Source organism: Mesoplodon mirus, assembly GCF_964341445.2.
Source record: "Mesoplodon mirus genome assembly, chromosome: 5".
In the NCBI taxonomy this organism is placed as follows: Eukaryota; Metazoa; Chordata; class Mammalia; order Artiodactyla; family Ziphiidae; genus Mesoplodon; species Mesoplodon mirus.
This window is the reverse complement of record NC_138980.1, coordinates 52,354,188-52,376,227: the sequence shown is the minus strand read 5'-3', so window position 1 is coordinate 52,376,227 and position 22,040 is coordinate 52,354,188. Positions and strand designations below refer to the sequence as shown.

Below are 22,040 nucleotides of genomic sequence, written 5' to 3'. Positions count from 1 at the left end.
TTTCCATCAACATGAAAGATGTTAATATGACAGGAAATGGTACTGTTCACAAGTAATGTGTCAAGTTGGTTCTATCATGCCCGGGGGAAACTTAAATTTACAAATGCCACCCAAAAAGTATGCATTCAACATACCTAATGGCTCATATGTGGAGTAGTTTGGAAGTTGCTATCAGTCAGAGGGACTGAGACGGCGGCTCTTGAAGGCCAAGATGGTAGTAAAGTCAGTGCCAGTTTTCTTCACGCATGGTTTACGGTATTAGGAGGGTGGTAGGTGAGCTCTCTGAAGGGTAATCAAATGTTGTTTTCACAGTACATTTGTTAAACCACTGCATGCATTGAAATGACAACAACGGCAACACAACGAGAACAACTGGTCCTGATGATCAGAAGGACTCTGACGGGCACCATCAGGCCAGCCCGCAGTGGGGAATGACTGCTGGATGAATGTCCTTTGCAAAAAGTCCTTTTCAATTCTCCCTGTATTAGCTTCACACTGAACTTTTATAAACACTTTTTATCCTCGACATTAACCATTGTTTAAGTGACTCATGCACTGGACATAGAGATCAAAAGGAGAAGATGACCTCCCCCAAAGTCCCAAGGTCAGAGCTGTCTGCCCTCTGGACATTTCTCCCCAGGAAGCCTGTGCTGTGAACACTCATCTCTCATTAACCATGACTTGGCAAACCAACATGCCACCTCATTTTCCGAGGCTCACTTGGTGGTTATGGGCAGCCTTGGGTTTCATCATCTGAACCAGTGGGGTGTAAACCTCAGCAGTCCTCCACCCCAGGGCTATGCCTGCTTATAGAGCTCCCCTAAACCTCCACCCACAGCCATCAGAAACCAGCTTCTCACTGGTCCTCCTCCTCCCCACCTCCCCCAACATTTACATCAGAGATGATGGGGGAGGTTATCACTTATCACGGTAAGACTTACTTACCTCATCTTACTTTGGAAGACAAGATTGGACAGTACCAGGAGTCAAAACACTTTCCTGCTGACCAGTGCAGAATACTCTCTGATTCATGTTACATTTTAAACATTATCTGAAACCTCAACAAGGGGAACAAACATGACAGTAGTCTGTGGAGAAGAGGCTCCGGGGTGCAGGCTGAGAAGGACTTTAACTTTCTCATCCCTACCGGATTAGATAATCGCCTGAAGAACTGTAAGAAATGGCCTCGATGTACAGGGACTGTGTATCTTTGTATCTTAGCATCGTCTATGTACAAATCCTAACACAAAGAAGGTGCCCTGGAGCCCAAGGTTGAGGATCTCCAGTTAAGATTACATGTTCTAAAAGAGGAAGAGAACCCTTTAAAGGTTAACACTGAGTACACTGAACTCTGAAGGTCCTCCTTTGCAGGGCTCCTGATAACGTTCGTGCAGCAGAGAAATACCAAGTCAGTTTAGAGACACTGTCTTATTGCCTGTGCAGTTTATTCACATCCTTCACCCCCAGTAGGCTTCTGAATATGTATCCCTAATACATCCCTCCTCTTTGAGCAGTTCTGCTGCCAAAGCTTAGCTGTGTGTTGTCACTTGTCCCATCCCTCTCTAATTCAAGTACATGGCTATTTTCTCCTCCATTCCATGGAGAGAGACACAGCCCGGTGCTTTGGGTGGAGCCCAGGGCTACGGGTAGTAACAAAATCTGGTTTCTATACCTACTTCTGCCACTAATATGTTATGTGACTTTGGACAAGTATCTTTCCCCTCTCAGCAGCCCAGTTATCTGGCATTAGTGCAGGATTGGCTAATCTCTAAGGAGCCTTTCCAGCCCTAACATTCTAGGTCTTCAAGGGAACTGGAATTCTGGGTTCGACTGAATTCAGTGTAACCAGCATTTGCCAACTTCTTCCTCTTTGGCATCAAGCATCACACCAGGGGCTACAGGGGATGTACTTCTATGGGAGCTCTCTCTCTCTGAACCCCGGCGCTCACAGGCGAGGGGAGAGGAAGACGAGAAAAACAAGTTTACAGTTCTCTCCAGCGCACGGCAGAACACACTGTGTGCTATGAGCAAAGTACAAATGATTGCAGGGTCTAAAAGAGGCAGAAATTGCATCTATTTACGAAAAGTCAGAATCACACTTCACGGCATTTCAGATGAGCCTTGGCAGGGAGGGAATTCAGACAGGACACAGTTTAGTTTCTATAGCAACATATACTGAGCAGGTCTTTTGTGCCAGGCACTGCTAAGCACTTTGCACATAATAACCAATTTATTCCTGTCAGTCTTTTGAGATTTAGAGAGACTAGGATTATTCCCATTCTGCATATATGAAGAAACTAAGGCAGAGATTACCTGAGTAACAGACCACAAAGAAAGTGGCAAGTGCCAGGGTTCAAACCCAGGCAGGGGACCTGGTGCCCAAGTCCAGTATCAGTCTGGTGGCTCTACTGACCCTGACATATGGAAAGCCGCTGACCCTGGAGACCGGAGAATGAAGGAGATCTGACTGCAGAGATGAGTTTTTTGGCCCTGGGCAAGTCCTTTCATGCCTCTGATTTCCAGTTTCTTATCTGTGAAATAGCAGTGCTAAGTACTGGCCTCATTGGGTGGTTATGATGATGCAGCAAAATGGTGGATATAAAAATACTGTTTAGGGGCTTCCCTGGTGGCGCAGTGGTTGAGAGTCCACCTGCTGATGCAGGGGACACGGGTTCATGCCCCGGTCCAGGAAGATCCCACATGCTGCGGAGCGGCTGGGCCCGTGAGCCATGGCCACTGAGCCTGCGCGTCCGGAGCCTGTGCTCCACAACGGGAGAGGCCACAACAGTGAGAGGCCCGCATACCACAAAAAAAAAAAAAATACTGTTTAAATGATACAAAGTCCTATTTACTCTTAAATAATAGAAGAAAGCAGAAGGAGCAGTGTGAAGAAAAGTCTGGAGGTGGTAAAGTGCAAGGTATATTTAGGCACATGTTTACAGTAGAGTGTTTGTCCAGTGGGTTTCACGAGCAAGTGCTACCTGATGGGTCGGGGCTGGGGTCTCTTCCCCAGAGTTGCAGCTTGGGTGGTTTCCACCCAATGCCTCACTTCTTCTCATCTCTACCGGCTACGTTAGGCCTTGACCGTGCTCCCTTAATGTGGAGAAAGACAAATCTAGCCGATTTTCCTTACATTTTGTACTCCTGAAGCTCAGCCCAGAATGCCAGTGCAATTCTCACCAGCATTTGAGTTCAATCACAGCATTTGAATGCAAGGACTAGGCCCTTAACCCTCAGGACTAATATATACATTAGCACATTAGTTTTAGCAGAATTAGCTTATGTAGGAGTGATGCTAAGGGACAGTTAGAATGGAGTGGAAGCTCATCTGCATAAAGAAATAGACTCATCTCAGCAATGTCTGTGTAGCAAGATGTGTTACTGTCATCTTCTCAATACCGGGCAAAGCAGCATCTTCAGATGGTGCCCAGGTTATCATAGGAACTGGTGGGAAAGCTGAAGGGGTACACAATGGCTAAATCTAAGAAAAGGGCAGTCGTTCAAGGGATGCTCAGTGGGAAATACACTGGACTGGCGTCAGAAGGCTTGAGTTCGAGCCCCAGCATGACTGTTTTATGGCTGATTGACCCTGGAAATGTCATTTCTCCTCTCTGAGCTTCCGTTTTCTGGAAAATGGCACAATTGATAAACATGCTCTTTAAAGCACCTTCAATTCTGCAAGCCTAAAAATGTGCAAGTTATTTTTAAGCAGAAACTTAACTACAGCTATTCTTAGGCTCCCAACTAGACGCTACATGTGAGTAGGAGATTTTGCATCTCCTACTAACGGCAGCGGTCAAATTTTCAGCTGCATGTTGCTCTTATCTCTCTTAGCGACCAGATGATGCTGTTTACAAAACACCAACAACAATGTGACAATAGCAACTGTAGCAACAGACACGGTGGTAGCCAGGAACTGTGCTAGGAACAGTTTCAATGCATTTAACTCTCAGAGCAGCCCCGTTGGGTGGGCACTGTTATTATTTCTACAATACAGATGAGGAGGCAGAGGTTTCAGAGCTACTAATTAACTTGCCCAAGAGATGGAGTGGAGAACTGAATCCAGTCTGTCCATCGTCCAACCTTGTGCTCTCAGCCATCTAGATGTCCAGCCGGGAGTGAATATAAGTGTATGGACCTAAGTGTCCCAGGTGGCCCTTGAAGCCGCCCTCCTTTGAAAAATGATCTCTAAAGATTTTTTCACAGGGATCAGAGCCTTTCTTCCTCAGGAAGAAGGAAATCACTAACTCCAGAGTAAGAGAACAGAACAAGCAATCCTTTCCCTAAAGTGAACTCTGATGATACTTACGTGGACAGGTCTCCACTGGAGGAGAGAGGGCCAGAGGAACAAGAGTGGCATGAGAAAAAGCAATTGCCCACCTTTTCAGTGATCTGAGAGGTACTCCACACAGGAGTCCCTGACCCCTGCCTGGCATTGCTCAGTGACCCTAACCAAGGGCACAAGGAAAAGTACACGAGAGCTGGGGAGGGGTCACAGTCGATAGATTAGACAGAATGAAGAAACCAGCTGCGTGGACCAGCCTCACTTAGAAAGCATCTGTTTCCAAAGCTCTATTAAGTGCCGGGCACACAGAAATGTTCCTAAGACACAGCTCCTGTGCTCATTGTATAAGACGGGAGACAAATCCAGGCTTGGCTAGCATTAATGCTAGACGCTAAGTGCAATAATGAAAGTCTAAACAACTTGCTTTGGGTGTAGAGTGGAGGGAGGATCAGACACAATTAACTCCAACACAAAACAGAAAGTGCTAAGTGCGCTAACGGAAGTACAAGCTAAGAGCTCCGGGAGCTCAGAGACGGATGGATTGATTCTGACTGGGGTTCTCCCAGAAGCAGCGGTGTTTAAGTGGGATCTTGAGGGAGTGAAATGAGTGGAAAAGGGCCGCAATGAAATTCCCTTCATCAAGGGGGGGAGTCAGTAAAAAGAGGAAGTCGGTATGTCTATGTTTGCTTTGCTGAAGACAGAATGGAACAAGCACGGAGCACGGACTTAAAGTTCAGAATGACCTGATTTTGACTTCCAGATCTGCCGTGTCTGTGTGACCTTGAACCTTGGTATCTTCATCTGTAAAAGGGGGTACTAGTATCTTTTTTGTGGGGAATAAAGAAATTAATTACGACAAATGTTTAGTAATGCAAGTGTTTAGCAAATACTCAATGAATGATAGCTTTTACTCTCGTTATGATTCCTAAGGCACTGGACATTATGTAGCTCATCTGGGCAACATCTGAGGCTAACCAGCCACTGCTGGATACTCAGACAACTTCCAGAATTAACTAAATGCACCTACATATTCCTTTGCATTTGCCTTCACCCTGTCTGCGTTTTCCCTCTCCCCAGACCCTTGCAGAGCCAGCACCTTTGCCTACTGCTGAATCACAGTTTTGCTTTTTTGGTTTTGTGTTTTGGTGTTCTTGTCCATACAATGGACCAAATTATCGAGGTTTGTTTTCTCACTTCTTCTTCATGCAGTAAGGTTCTACATCGGAGGGTACACACTTTGAGGTACATTCAGATCCAGCAGTGAATGCACAAAAGCCATTATCAGAGTCAGCTTCTCAAAGTCCTGTCTGGTCCACAGCCCGGCTTTGCTGTCTCCTGTTCATCACCCTGCTGTGAGAATCATCAGGGGATGTTGGGATCACAGGGAACTAGAGCCAAATCTTCTGTTTTACCAGTGAGGACCACAAGGGCCAGAGACAGGAAGACACCTGTCAAGTTTCTGCAGAGAGGCAGACAGGGGTGGGTCTGTGCATTCGACCCCAAGTGTGGGAACTCACATGCCTGTGCACCCTGGATGGCTTCCCCTGACCTCTGTGCCTTTGCTCTGTAGACCTGAGCTCTGATGGGGTCAAAGATGCAGTTCCTTCCCTCCCTTCACCTCCCTCACCCTCCCTCCTGGCTTTGGGTAAAGCTGGAAGGGGCAGCCCTCCTGAGGTCCGTGTTGTACCCACAGTTTCTGCCCCCACAAGCATCCTCAGATGCCTCTTACACGCCCTGTACTGACATGGGGCCTTAGAAGCTCAGAGCCCAGCTGACAGGCAGAGAGGTGAGAAGATTAAAAACACTTTAAACTGCGTCGACATCAAAGAAATGAGAAAAAGGCAGGTGGGAAACGTTTGTGATGACCGACATCATAGAGAGGTGATAAAAATGAGGAGACCTTAAGGCTTGCCTTCTCCTGCTCCCCTGAGACCAAGGAGATAACTGATTTTAGTTTCACATGACAGGTCCAGCTGTGGTGGTGGTAACCAGGCTGAGGAAGATTCCAAAGCTGCACCTGGGCTCCACGGGCATGCAGGCTAGGAGTCACCATGTGCCCTGGTCTCCCTCTTGAGAAGGATTTGCCCTTTCCTCTGAATATACAGAACATGCTGTACTTCTACTGTAGAATTTAGTTCATTTTCTCATGTCCCGTTTTTATCCATGGTTCAGGAGTCTGTCTTCCTCATCATATTAGAACATCCCTCTTAAAGGCAGGGGCCTTGGTTTCTGTTTTCCCCATACTATATCGCATATGATGTACTGAGTCAATACATTAATTATTCAGTGAAGGTTATGATTAGATACACTTCAAGGTACTTTAGCTTAATAGGAAGACCTCACCTTGTGGGATCAGACATACGTAAGTGTGAATTCTAGCTTTGCCTTTATCAGTTCTGTGACTTCCACCTACCTGTGCCTCAGTCCTTCTTTTATAAAATAATAATAATACTAGTAATGAAAGTGTGTACTCTCTCAGACTGTTACAGAAATTTAGAACTGTTAATTACTTTAAAATGTGTAGTCTAGTTCCTAGCATTAAAGGGCTCAGTATACATAAGCAGCTATTAGTAACATCAGAAATCACCATCATCATTTGTTGACACTGTTCTTATGCTGGTAACCGGAATCCCCAAGTTCTCGATCAGTCCCTGTCTTTCCTCAGATATGAGAGGGAGAGAGGCAAAGGAATAAACGGAAGGGGAAAAAAAGAAAGAAACCCAATGTTTCTTACTCCACGGCTGTTGCACTGAGCCACACTGTGGGCTGAAGGGCCCGTGAAAGCTTCGTTCCTGAGGCTCTCCCCTAACCTTGGCTCTGTGGATCCCAGCACCATGGAAACCAGAAAAGGCCAACCCAAGGCAATGAGGGGGTGGGGGCAGAAGTCTTGCCCAATTTCTCCAATAAGGCGGGTCCAAACTTTCCACTCAGATCTTCAGGGTGGAAGAGGCCCGTCCTCCCCACGCTCAAAGCTGCCCCCGGGTTGCCTAGCATGCCGAAGAAACAAATCCAGCAGCTCTGGCACTACAGCCCGAACTGGCCTCGCCACCTCCTTACTTGTTTTGGGGGGAGGCACTGAGGGAAGGGATTATCCTAAACCCCCCAAAAAACGGGGGGGGGTTAGGTACTGGCATGGCTGTAGTGGTGGGTGGTGTGCAGGTATGAGGGAGGTCACTAACATTAACGCTCTAAAGTGTGTGTAGAGGGTATGGAGAAAAGCAGAAGCTGAAACACAGACATGGTTACTGGATGTGGTTAGCGGTAACAGAATGTGGATCTGAAAATGACCATGCTGGCATAGTCCATGCCAATCCTCTCACAGTTGAGGAAACAAAATTCTTCACCCAAGAAGTGAAATAGTCCCCTCACTTGTTTATTCATTTACTTGGCATTGATTGTACCTCTGAATGCCAAGGACTATGCTGTGTACTGGGTAGGCAAGCTGAGGAAAAGGGAGAGAGGCCCTGCCTTCACAAACATACAGCCTAAAAGAGGGAGAGATAATCAACAAGCCAACCATCCATCAGATGCAGTGAAGTCTCTCGTAACCAACTTCCATTCAACCATCTCTTTGGATTGACCTGCATTCTCCATTATCTCTGTAAACCCCACACCTTCTGGCGAGTAGCCTCTTCTCTGATCAGCCCATATATTTCTGCTCACATCAACTTTGTTGGAGGTGGCTAGGAATCCATTCCATTTGTTTCCAAACCTATTTATACTTCTGTGTTTTACTCATATTTTTGCAGTGCAACCAGAAATTATGTAAACTGGTAAAATACAAATGCAAAAAAAAAGTTGTTTTACTTCTCTGGAAACTAAGTTAAATACTTTGAAAGGCTCAAAGATGCATCCCTAAAAACATGGTAGTGCTAGGTGTAGGCAAGGCAACTATTAAAGATCGGGTGCAAAACACAAAAAAATTCTTCACTTACATTTATTTTATGTCAAGTTCCCACTACAACAAAAGCCTGATAAATACATGTGCACTTAGGTGTTTTAAGCTAAAAGAAAATACCTGCGATGAATCATTTTTATGATTCTTTGTTTTAACCATATTTTTCAAATAGTTTAATCACAGTCCCCACTGCATCAGATAAAAGGGTTTTCACTGCAGTTGCGACTCGAGAAAAGTGCTGTGAAGGAAACAAACTGCATGTGGTGACGGAGCACAGAGAATGACCTACTTAGGGTGGTCCTTGAAAGATGGGAAGAAGACAACCAAGCAGAAGTGGGAGAGAAGAGTTCAAGGTAGAGGGCACAGCATGGGGAGTGGGGGAGCTTGGTGTGTTGGAGGAGCTGCAGCAGTGGATGGGGAGACGGAGAGGATGAATGAAACTGTCCAGATCAGCAGGCTTCAGACAAGGCAGACCTTTACAGGTCATACAAGGGAATATAAACATTACTGAAAGCATGATGAGGACCCTCTGGGAGCTCAAGGGGATTATGACAGGACCCCATTTCCATTTTTAAAAGAACATTGTGGCTGCTATGTGAAGAGTGGGGATGAAGGTGAGAAAAGGGAAGAGGGCAAGGTGGAAGCAGGGATAAAGGAAAGTGATAAAGGAAGCGACAACACGCAGTAAGTATAGTCGTCCCTTGGTATCCGAGGAGGACTGGTTCCAAGACCCTCCTCGGATACCGAAATCCATGGATGCTCAAGTCCCTTATGTAAAATGGCATAGTATTTGTATATAACCTATGCGCATCCTCCCGTATACTTTAAATCACGTCTAGATTACCTATAATACCTAATACAACGCAAATGGTGTGAAATAGTTATAAATACAATGTAAGTGCTATGTAAAGAGTTGTCGGTATGCAACAAATTCAAATTTTGCTTTTTGGAGCTTTCTGGATTTTTTTCCCAAATATTTCCAATCCACGGTTGGTTGGTCTATGGTTGTGGAACCCACAGGTATGGAGAGCTGACTCTATGCGTGGTAAGGACTGACAGCACTAAGCCCGGGGGAGGGGTAGTAGGCTGTGGAAGTAAGTAGATACATTTGTGGCATCTTTAGAAGGACTTATATCCATGTTTTCTCTCGTCAGTCAATCAGCATGACCAAACTTACAGCTAATTTTTGGAAGGCATTTGTGATCTGATGGGGGAAAAAAAACCCAGGAATCAAGCAAGTTGGTATTCTTTCTCTAGTTTGATAGTTGTTGGCTGTGTTACTCAGAGCAAGCCTCTTAACCCTTGGGAGCTCATCTGGATAAAGTGAATAATAATATCCTGTCCAGTCCATGTCATATTTAAGTTGTGCAACTTGAATAAGATGATGGCTGACGTGTGTACACTTTACAGTGAATGTAGGGCTTGGGTAATCTCAAAGAGAGTAAGGCAGGTATTATTGCCCTCACTTCACAGGTGAGAAAAAGAAAATGTATTCAACAAACAAGTTACTGAGCATCTACTATATCAAGATCAGGGCTAGGCTGTGCGACTTTAAAAATAAACCCAGCTCTGCCCTACAGAAGTTCACGGTCTGATGAAAAAGACAGTCATGAAACTGTGAAATTATAGACTATCAAGATAAGTATAATACTAAGAAAGAAAGCACAGGAGAAACTCAGAGAAAGTAATTAATTTTTTCTGGAAGGGTTGGAAGGCTTCCCGCTGGAGTCAACATGTGATTGGGGTCTTGAAGGATGTGTAGAAGTTTTTCAGGGGCTGAGAGGCATTTGTGAGGAATGCGTGCAGAGGCAGAGAGACCTAGAAGGAGATGGTTTGCTGCACACAGCAGTGTGGTCGTAGTCTCCAGTGTTTGGTGGACTATTAAGGAATGAAGCTGGGGGTGGACTGGGGCCAGTGAGGTTCTCCCACATGGAGCTCTGTGGGTGCATTATGCCCAAGCAAAAAACATAGTACAGTAGCTTCATGCTTATGCCTTCTTCAAATGCTCTCAGCAGTTCTGCATTGTATCTGTGCCTGTGCCTTTTACTCTCTCCTTCCTCACTTACTCTTTTCCCCAGAATTAGTTTGAATCTCAGCCTTTCCCCTCCCACACACACTCCTGGATCTCAATTGAGTGGGGACATACAAAGAGAACACCTCTGGACAGTAAGAAATGCTTCTATTCTCAGAATTTCTTGTAGAATTCAAGGAGCCTGGACTGTTGCTTAGCAGGAGCCATTTCATCCCATGTTTTGAGAAACCTTGAAAAGTGATTCAGATTTTGGTACAAAGGGAACTAAATACCGGGGAGTTGGCTGCGGGGGAGGTGTCTCTGAAGAGAAGGCAGTTGGGCTTTTGCTAAAGAGTCTTGGTTGGAAGTTGTCTAGGAGACCTGAGTTCCAGTCCCTGGGCTGGACAGCGTGCTTCCAGGCCTCAACCCTCCCATCTGGAAAATGATAAATAAGGAAACGTGTATTTTTAGAGGTGGAAGAGCATTAGAGCTAATTGAGTCTCACTCTTCCTTTTTTTACTAATGAGGAAATGAACTCCAAAGGGGAGAAATAACTTTCTTAAGGTCATATGGAGAACTAGCAGCTTGTTTAGTCATTCACTCATCCATTCCATCCAAGCAAATGTCTTGGTGCCTCTCCTGTGTCAGAGGCTAGGACTAGAGCAGGAGATTAAATAGTCATGATCTCTGCCATACTGGGGGAAATGAAATAATTACACCAATGAACGAAACATTAAAGGGGATAACTAAAGACAGAGATAAGCTATGATGGAAATAAACACAGTACTGCTATAGAGAATAAAAGGGCAAGAGTATAGAGAAAGCCTCTCTGAAGAAAGAACACTAAAGCGGAGGCCTAAAGAATAAGGAGTCAGCCACTTGAAGAGGGTTGGAAGAGCCTTCCAGGGGAGAACAGCTTGTGCAAAAGCCCCAGGGCAAAAACGTTTGGACTGTCCTGAAAGGTCAAAGAAAGACCAGTGTGAAGCAGAGGCAGCAGGGGCGTGGCCTGGGAGCAGACGTGGTACAGGAGAGGTAGGAAGGGCTTAAAATTTGCAGCCTTAAAATTCCAAGTGCCCTTATTAGTAAATTCTTGACTGACCTTCACATCCCTGTTAGGACGGAAAGGCAAGTACACGTTCATAATAAGATGCTACCGGTTGAGCATTTGTTTAAAATTCGCTCTTCTCAGTGTGCTTTTCTGAGACCTGGATTAGAAGAGCAGGAAAAGAAAAGAAAAAAAAAAAAAAAAAGGTTGAGCTTTTCTTCTGTATCCACCTCTCACTTGGTTAGGTTTCACCTCGAAAAATCAGCCAAGGGCAGGGGTCATGCGTGAATTCAGGTATCAGATGGGGTAGAGTTTGGTTTCTGGTGGTGTCGTATGGTTTTGAGAGCCGGAACCTCTTGTTTTTGTAGCTTTATTTCACCCTTCAGTGCTGTCCTTTCACCTCCTCCGTGAATACACCCTCGCTGGAAAAATGAATTTCACTGATATAGGGCACCCTCAGGCAGTCATCTGAGGATTTCCATGCAACTTTGCCTTGACGGACAGGCGCTAATCAAGCTCACGGTGTGCAGTGTATTGTAGGCTTGCCACTTGGCTTAGGAAAACCTATTTATATGCATGATTTTTATAGGAAAAGAATAGCAAATGAGAAACAAAATATTTTTTCCCACTCACCCAGGGAACGAAATCAAGATCGGCAAAGGACGAGTCTGGCTTCATTTCCTGAATGATTTACCTGGTGTTCCTTGCAGGGATAGTTCATACATGAACCAGCAGAAGATGCTGTGTGATGGGGGGGTAGGTGGCACAGGCTGGTGACTGGGCCAGAGGCAGAGGAAGCTATGAGGCTGATCTCTCCCATAACCTTCTTCCCTTTGGCTAGTGTCCTTGCTTTTATCTATTCTGCTCTAGTTGGTTACTCTGCTAGATCTCAAAGGCTGCACAGTGGCAGAGCTAGGTAGATGTAGTCCCTACCTGGACTTTTCAGTGAACCCCACCTCCTACCCCCAAATGAGACTGAGTAAACATGTACCCCAGCCCTGGTCGGCAGCCTTAACGTCGACCCCAGAACCCAACCCTAGAATGAGCCCTGACCTCAGCCTCAAATCCAAGTTCCAACTTTGTCCAGCCCCTCCCCCTAGCCCCAGACCGAGCCCCTGACCCAGCACTCCTGACTAAGCCCCTACATGTGCCTGAGCCTTGGCTTTAAAGGGTGCAGCCACAATGTCGTGTATCCCCTGGTACATATCCACTTTTTAAATAAGCCTCTGAAAGCAGCTGTCCTCTCAAAGCTCGGGTCCCCCTTGCCATCTCATCAGAGAAGCCTTTAGCCAGGAGGCAGTGTTACAGCCTCCTCTAGCCCAAAGCCAGCGAGTGCACAGGAGAGGAGCCTGGAACTCAGAACCCCACCACCTACTTGGCGTAGGACTGTGCTTGTGTCAACACTTCAGCTGGAGTCAGTCTGTGAGCTTCAAAACCAGTAGGGCTTTGAAGCAGCAAGCAGCAGCCTCAGTCATATCGGGATGTCAGTGATTGACTTTGACTCTCTCATGGTTCCTTTCCCCTGCCCGCCCCGCAGTGTGAATAACCAAAGCCACTGCAGAAGAATCACAAGACATGGAAAGAAGGACATGGGTTCACACCTGTGTCCATCATCCCCCACCTAAAGGATCCCTGGTTCCTCATCTGTATGTGGGCTCAAGGGTCATCAGTCATGCCCTGCCCACCTTACTGGGTATTCACAAGAGAAAATGGATGTGAGAGATTTAAAAATCATATAATACACTATGAGCAATTATTACCTCTCTCAAAATGTCAGCATTTCATCTCTCTTGCCATCCAGTAGCAGAATCGCATAGAGTAGGAGTTGGCCACAGGCCAAATCCAGCACAATGCCTGTTTTTGTAAATAAAGTTTTACATGGTAAATAAAGTTTCACACTCACTTATTTACGGATTGTCTTTGGTTGCTTTTGTGCTACAAAAACAGCAATAGAGCAGTTGCAGCAGAGACTGCAGAGCCCTCAAAGCCTAAGATACTTACTACTTGTTCCTTTACAGAAAAAGCTGCTGACACCTGGCATAGAGGATCAGAGCAATGGCTCTCAAGTTGGAATTCCTGTGTTTGGACGCTGAATCTTCTACTTTGTGGCTATGTGACCTTGGGCAAGTTAATTGGCCTCAGTTTTTTCTCCATAAAATGGGGATAATAACTGTCTCCCTACTCGATACTACTAAAATAGTAGTAAATGAGCAATTCATGGAAAACACATAGCATAATCCTAGGCACTCAGTAAGTGCTCAGTGTTGGCTGTTATTATCATCAAGGGAATGAAAGCTCTGGTTTGTGATGACAGACTTTCAGGGGACAGAGTTAGCATGGTTCAAGGCACAGGCCAGGGAGGAGGACAGACCTGGATTCATATGCCAGGCTCTGCCACTTATCACATGAATGACTTGTGAGAGATTCATTAATCTCCCTGAACTTTAGCTTCCTCAATGCATGAAATAGGAAAAACAAATACAGGATTGTTGCGAGGAGTAAATGGTAGTGCTTAGAACAGGCTTTGGCCTATGGTAAACACTCAATAGGTGACGGAACTATAATAATAAATAAGATGAAGAATAGTATTTTTCCCAAGTAGGCGCAGTCACCCAGAACAGATAGGTAGTGAGAGGTCTCCAGTATGCTGACGTCTCCAGGAGGCTCTACCTGTGGCTAGTGACACCCTTGACATCAGGTTTTGCATATTCCAAGCACATGTAAATTCTGTAGACTTCAAAGTGGAGTTGGGCAGACAGCTGCCTCTTAGGAGGCTTTTCCCTAGGCTAATAGGCCCTCAAGATCCAGTACCTTTTAGCACTAACAATCTATGACCCTATGATGGTTCTTGGGTTAAGTGATACGTCAAGGAGGACAGCACACATATGTATGTGTGTGTGTGTGTGTGATTATATGAACTATCTCTGAAAGATCCTCTTCCTGTAATACTACATGGTTGCATAGTTTGCTATGCAGGGTGAAAATGCCCTCGTTCTGAATCCTTTAGACATCCTAAGGATTGAATTATGTAATGGGATGTAAACCTTCTTGCCAGGGAGCACTGGCTAAGGAGACTGGGTGTTGTGCATGGAATACATTAAGGTTGTCTGGGTTCTGGACGCCAGCCTAGGAGCACGGCTCTCATTCTCTACTGGCTTAAGATAACAGGGAGTGACAGAGTTCAGTGGGCTGAAGCAGGGGGAATTTGGACAAGGGGCAGGGGATAATGCATACCCCCCTAAGCTCATGGTTGTGAGACGGTCAGCTAAATTTAGAAGACTGTGAAACAAGTAATATCACCAAGCATTTATGTTGATTCCCTGCCCAGCTCTATATAGGATACATCACATTATACATAACCAAGAAAAACCATAGAGTTGAAAGGCCTCTGCTTTCAAGGGAGCTTACACCTCAGTTGTGGATGAAAGATATAAATACACAAAACGTCATTTAATAATATAAAGAAGAATAATGAGTCCACCCAATGCAAGAAATGCCACAGAAGCAAGATTAGGTCAATTGTCAAGAATAGTATCAATTGATTAATATAGGTGAATGATCTGCATTCGTTCATTTTTCATTCTTTCATTTACCAGGAATACTCTGTAGTCATTGTGTGATGCCCTCTAGGGATTGTAAAGAATAAAATAAGCTTTATGAAGGCAGAGGCATCGTCTATCTTATTCACCACTCTGTTCCACAGTGTCTAACCCATAGGAGACAGGCAACAGCAACTGAATTAGAAGTAACTCCTTACCTAACTTTGGTGTTCAGATGCATGTGACATTTACAGAGCTCCTTTATGGTCTTAGACTTTGACTTATATTATAAAATACTAGAAAATACAAATTTAGTAGACATCTGTTGGTTTGATATGCCTGACATCCATCTTCTCTCTATCCACAATGTATTCATTTTCCTTTGGCTGACATCTTAGTAAGATTACTTCCTTAGTAATCTTAGAAAGATAATTAGTTAGTTTCCCTGCCTTCCCTTGACCAAGGGATGACTCCTAACCTGAAAAAGGCCAGTCTCGAGCTGTGTGGAGCAGTGATCACAAATGGCTGGGGCAACAGTGACACTCTGAAGATACCGTCCATGAAATTCTCACATCTAGATTCCCCGAGCTCCTGCAATTTCTGTCTCTCTAAGGTCCAGTCTTTGAGCTGAGGGTACCCCCATCCTTTCTTCTTTTGTCTTCAGTTAGCATGCATTAATTTCTGTTCCCAGTCAAAGAACTCACACTAATAAAACATGAGGCCTTGATAAAAATTTGTAAGAGGCATAAATTTCTAAGGACATTTAAGAGAGGGATGGAGATCTTTAGATTACAGTTAGAAATGGGGAGGCATGAGAGGTTCACAGAAGAGGTGGCATTTGAGCTGAACTTTTAAAGAATAGTAAGAATTTGGAGAGGAAAAAGGCAGAAGTCAGGAAGGCTGTGCAGGCTAGAACAAGAGCGTGGGCAAAGGCCCAGAATCTAAAGCAAGCCAAGAAGCATCCAAGAACAGCAGCATCTACACAAGAACCTGATGAACTCACTGGTCCATTTTTGCAGCCCCATTACACTTGAGTCAGAAGATGTTCCCTTTCCCATTTTCCACTCAGTCATAACCGCCTTCCCCTCTACTGTGTCTCCTCCATTGCCTTGAGCTATAGGATGTTAGAGCTGAAAGGTCTGGTAAGATCAGCTAGTACTGACCATCTCAGACCAAGGTGATGTTCTAGGATTCTGCAGGTACCCAAGCCACACATGAAGTACCATACACCTTAGGGGAGCATTAAGTTTACTCAGAGAGTTATATGATCTGTTTTTCTTCACCTTCGTTTCTACTGCTTTTCTCCTTTGTCCTACACTATGTCTACCCTGGCTTTCTATTTCTCAAACTCCTCAATCTTTTCCTGAACCTTATTAAGAGCCTTTGTACTTTCTGTTCCTTCTGCCTAAAACTGTTTCCCTGGCTCTTTGTCTGGCCAGTCCTTTTTATGGTTCATTTTCTCAGCTTAAATGTTAGTGCCACAGAGAGGGTCTCCTTCACCGTCTTATCTAAAGCAGTCTCTCCAGTCACTCTCACATCATCCCATGTTATTGTCTTCGTAACACAGTATCCCAAATAATCTTGCTGATTTGTGTATCATCCCTCTCCCCTCTCTAGATCCTAAGCTCCATGATGGCAGGTTTTCAGTGTTGTATCCCACTGGCACCCCTGCTGTCTAACATACACCATGTGCACAGTAAACATTTGTTGGAAGGGTGGGTGAGTAGATAGATAGAAGAAAGAGAAATTCCCTGTCTATAGAACTAGACATCTCCAATGAGTATAGGCATTTTATTGGAGGTATTTCACACACACACACACACACACACACACACACGAGAAACACTGATTTAGTGTAAACTTCATTGTCCAGATGGGGAAAATGCAGCCCAGCGAGAAAAAGGGGCTTGTTCATGGTCCCAGATTTGCTTCTTTGCGTTTACTTTTCCAGAACCATGTCAGGCACCTGAAGAGTTTTCCAGCAGAACCTACAATCTCTCAGTCTGTTTGTCCTTCCGCTGTCCCTGGTTTCATGTGTCAGCCCACAAGGTGAGTCTAATTCCAGGACCACTGAGCTCAGTCTTGATCTAATTCTTAGCCTCATATACCGTGTCACATCTCAGTGGCTTTCAGTGCCTGGTAATTAACACTCATGTTTCTTAATAAATGCACGAATCTGAGCAGGGGAGGATGCCTCCTCTTCCGCATCTCCCTCTGCTGCCCTGTCCCAACTGGGCTCCAAGGCCAGGGTGAAGAGAAGCCCTATGAAGCTGAGGTGAAACCAAAGCCAAAGGAAATGCAACATGGACACAAGACTCAGGGGCTTAACTTCTCTAGTCCTGGCAAGGCCCTTGGCAATCTGGTCGCCCCCCCCAACTCTGTGCCAAAGTCCCCACCCTAGTTGTACTGGCTTTTCTGGAGCTTCTCTAAGGTTCCTTCCTCTCTCTTACCTCATTGCCTTTGGATAAACTGGTCCCTCTACCTGGATATTGACACAGGTGCTTAGCACTGTGCGTGCCTGTAGTAAGTGCTCAGTAAACACTAGCTATAATGGTAGTTATGACTACTTATTCTATGTTTATACCCCTATTACTCTCTCAAAATAACCTTCCTTTCCCTTAATTTAAAACTTACTGGACTTCCCCGGTGGTGCAGTGGTTAAGAATCCACCTGCCAATGCAGGGGACATGGGTTTGAGCCCTGGTCCAGGAAGATCCCACAGGACACAGAGCAACTAAGCCCGTGTGCCACAACTACTAAGCCTACGCTCTAAAGCCCGTGAGCCACAACTACTGAGCCCACGTGCCACAACTACTGAAGTCTGTGAGCCTAGAGCCTGTGCTCTGCAACAAAAGAAGCCACCGCAATGAGAAGCCCACGCACTACAACAAAGAGTAGCTCCCGCTCGCCACAACTAGAGAAAGCCCGCACGCAGCAACAAAGACCCAACGCAGCCAAAAATCAATCAATCAATAAATAAAACGTAGAACTCTTCTCTAAACTGTGAGAAGGCAGAAGACACACCTGTCTTATGTCATCCCTGCATCCCAGTTTTCTGGCAATATTAGTTTCTGGTGCTCAAAAAATATTTGTTGATTTAACAAATGAACAATAAGGTTTTATCTAGTAAATGACAGAGAAGCCCTGGACATGTCTCAGAACCCTAAATAATTGTCGTTTAGAGGAGATGGGGACAATTTATATCTATTATGGTAATTCACTACATGTCACTACCAGATCTTGGATGCAAGAGAGTGTAAGGGGATGGAGGGCACTCTTACTGTCCTCTGAGCGACAGAAATAAAGCACATTTGATGTCACAAGGTTAGAGTCAGAGCAAGAATGTCATTCCCACCTGTAAGGATAGAATTATTAGAGAAGCAGGATGAGTGTCTAAAAGTCCCCCCACCTACACACACACACTTTCCATCTCCCTCCCCCAGAATGAAGCCATCCTGTCACCTCATTATCCACTATTTACCATGAGGCTGCCACACCTCCAGGGACTGCAGCCAGGAGCCAAGGAGGAATGTCGGTGTGAGAGGCCTTAAATGAAGTGACAATAAAAAAGAAGTTGCTAAGACCAGGAGTTCCCTCCCTGGGAGAGAGCTGTCAGGGCGAGTGCCCAGGGCTGGGAGATTTATTGATACTAAGTGGATGGTGCCTTAACCAGGAGTACTTATCAAAGAGGTTTGAGCAAAGCGATGATGGAATTGGACAGCCCGCACCCGTGCAGAGCGTGGGTTTTCCTGCCCTCGCCGGGGCCTGCCCTCCTGCCTCCCCAAGAGGGAATTCCTGGCCTCATTTTTTACTTGCTCTGATTGTTGGACACATTCCGCTACAGAATCTCTTAGAGGCAGGGACCTCGGAATCTGACACTCTGGCAGGGTTCCCTGAACGTGCGATGGCTTTTCTCTCTGCCAGGTCTTTGCTGTCGCTCTCCCTTCCACCTGAAATCCTCTTCATGAGCAAGCAACTGCAGCATACTCCCCTTACTCCCTCTCCTGGCTGATCCCCAATTATCTTTCAAGGTCAAAGCTGGCACTTCCTCTTGGAAGCCTTCTCTGAGGTCCCCAAAGGCCGGGCTTAGGTGTCTCTGCCTGAACCCCGACCACATCCCTGCCACAGCACTTACAGGGAAGTGTAATGGACTGGTTTGGTGTTGGCCTCTCCCACTGTCAAGGTGACGTCGAAGTTGGGGCTTGCCTTTTTCAATACTGCATGTCCGCTGCCTAACACAGAGTCTCATGATGGTAGATGCTGGATGTCAAGAGCTGGATGGATGGGTGGATGCACACATGTATGGACCAACAGAAGAACAGATGTGTGTGTATATGCTCTGCATGATCCCCAGGGACAAGAGGGGAATGCATCGAGCACCACCCAGTTTTCTTCTGTTTTGTTTTATTAATTTTTACTGGAGCATAGTTGCTTTACAATGTTGTGTTAGTTTCTGCTGTACAGCAAAATGAATCAGCTATACGTATACATATATCCCCTCTTTTTTGGATTTCCTTCCTGTTTAGGTCACCACAGAGCACTGAGTAGAGTTCCCTGTGCTACACAGTAGGTTCTCATTAGTCATCTATTTTATACATAGTAGTGTGTATATGTCAATCCCAATTTCCCAATTCATCCCACACCCCTTCCCTGCTTGGTATCCATACGTTTCTTCTCTACATCTGTGTCTGTATTTCTGCTTTGCAAGTAAATTCATCTGTACAATTTTTCTAGATTCCACATGTAAGCTATATTAGACAATATTTGTTTTTCTCTTTCTGACTTACTTCACTCTGTATGACAGTCTCTAGGTTTTGTTTTCATATCAACAGACCCTAATGCAGTAATGCTTCTTGATCTGGCAACAGAGGAAGGCAGAGTGCTACGTGAGAGGATTTTCTAGAAGCTGAAGCTGTCCCATATGCCATGACTGTTTCTTTCCAATATTGTTGGAGGGAGGGAAGGGGTGGCATATCACAGAGGTCAAGAGCTCAAGCCTTGTGGTCTGACTGGTGGAGTTCAGAACTCAGCTTTGCACTGTGCTGGCCCTGGGCCTGCCCTTCCCGATTTGTAACCTACCTCACAGGATGAAAGAAGTCAATGCACGGGAATGTCCTTGGCACGGTGTCTGACACTTCGTAAGTGCTCAAACGTCAGCTCCTAATATGCTACTATACAGAGGCACTGTATGCGCCACTGCTGTCTTAAATGGAGGACACGCACACAGTCCCCCCTGCTCTGATTCACTGTCAGCCTGAGAGTCTGACTGGACCAGTACACAGCAGGGTTGCGAGGCTGCTTTTCAGTGCGCCCTTTTCTCCCCTCAGGCTTGCTGTACCTGACAATACAAGGACTCCACCTCTAGCCCCCTTTCTGATTTGCCTTCTCTCATCTACTCTCTGCTAGGTAACTAACTCACCTATCACATTCAAAATTGTACCTTAAATACAACTCAAGACTCTGAATGCACCTAGATTTAGTGCTAGGATTCTATTACAATCGGATCCGAGAACTCAGAGCCTTTATCTGATTTCTAGGTTTGAAAACCTGCACTGGAGGTTGCTACAAGTCTGATGAGCAAATAACCAAAGTGTGCTCAATCAGTAAATATTTTTCAACTAATTAGACTAGGACGTAGACTGTCGGAGCTTGAAGAGATGTTAACCCTTATGGAGTTCAAAGCGCCAATTTACAGATGGAAACTGAGGTGCAGGGAGAGCCTGGGATTGGCTCAAGGTCACGTAATACTGTGCTGTGATAAAACCAAAAAGAATCCTCCAGGTCTTCTGGCATCTAATCTAGTACTTTTTCTACAAGACCAAGTTATCTTTTCTAATTGAATATTTACTGTGACAGATTTAAAGAAATGTGCTACAACTAATTATATTTCTGAACGTGTAACCAATTATGCATTCTCCCACAGGCCTTGGGGCCTACAGACTCTTAGTCTCTCCCTCTCCCTCGCTGTTGCTGCTCAGGCTTAGCTGAAATGAGGAGCCAGATTGAAGGTCAAATGCTGAGCAACTCGGCAGACCAGGGTCCACTTGAGTAAATCCAGGCCAGGCTACCTCCAAGCCATGCTCTTTTAGGGAGCACTGGTTAAACGTACCCTCTTAGCCTTAGAGAATAACACACTCAATTTAAGGGAAAAGAGATTTGCAAAAGGGAAAAATAGGGAGATAATTCAAGGACGGGGGAAACATCCTGGCCTCCATGTGTGTAAGGGTTCGATCGTGCCTATCTGCGCCCATTTCTTCCACCCCATCTTACCCATTCCTCCTCTACTTCTAAAGTTCCAGCAGGAAACACTGGCCATGAGGGCCCCAGAGACCCAGCTAAAGGTGTGAAACCAAGTAGATGTCGTCAGGGAATAGATCGGAACATGAGATTTATATCCCACTAAATAATATTTCATTGCAGTATGGAAAGTAAAGATCCTAAAAATACTGCAGAGAGCATATTATAATATGCTAACGGGGTTTATGTGCTCCCTATACACACCTCACCCAGTAAGATAGATTGTGCTTTTTGACAAATCTATATCTAACACAGGGAGAATAATATACAGTGTATGCTTCCTGGTGGAGAAATCCATATATATGGAAATCTTGATTCTGGCAATTACAATAGACACTTAAAGACAGTGCCTGTTGTCGGCTGCAAGTGGCTAGAGTGTCCTCGTTAGGGTGAAAGAGAAAAGAGTGTGAGTAGTGAAGGATAAATAGCTACTTCAGAAGACGCCTACCCAGAGCAGGGGAGGAAGAGGTCCAGGGTGACCCAATGGTTCCTCCTCATCCCCTTGTGCAGTGCTCTCATCAAGCACTCATCATTCATTCAACAAACATTTATTAAGCACCTACCATGTCCCAGGCGTTATGCTGGCTTTGGGGCATAACTGAGACCCCTGTTTTTTTTTGTTTTGTTTTGTTTTTTTGTGGTACGTGGGCCTCTCACTGTTGTGGCCTCTCCCATTGCGGAGCACAGGCTCCGGACGCACAGGCTCAGCGGCCATGGCTCACGGGCCCAGCCACTCCGCGGCATGTGGGATCTTCCCGGACCGGGGCACGAACCCGCGTTCTCTGCATCGGCAGGCGGACTCTCAACCACTGCGCCACCAGGGAAGCCCGAGACCCCTGTTTTTAGGGAATTAACACTGACCGGAACAGTCACAGATACATACAAGTAAAAAAAGAAAACACCTTCAAATAATAATAATTCAAGTATGAAAGATAAGACAGGGAGATGTGATAGAGACTTACAGA

General features: G+C 45.4%; 1 protein-coding gene across 4 annotated transcripts in view; it reads left to right on the top strand.

The window, feature by feature from the left end:
- Positions 1-22,040, top strand: part of GRIA1 (glutamate ionotropic receptor AMPA type subunit 1) — a gene marked incomplete at its 5' end in the record, with an annotated part of 316,249 nt that overhangs the window by 139,959 nt on the left and 154,250 nt on the right. The window lies entirely within an intron of this gene.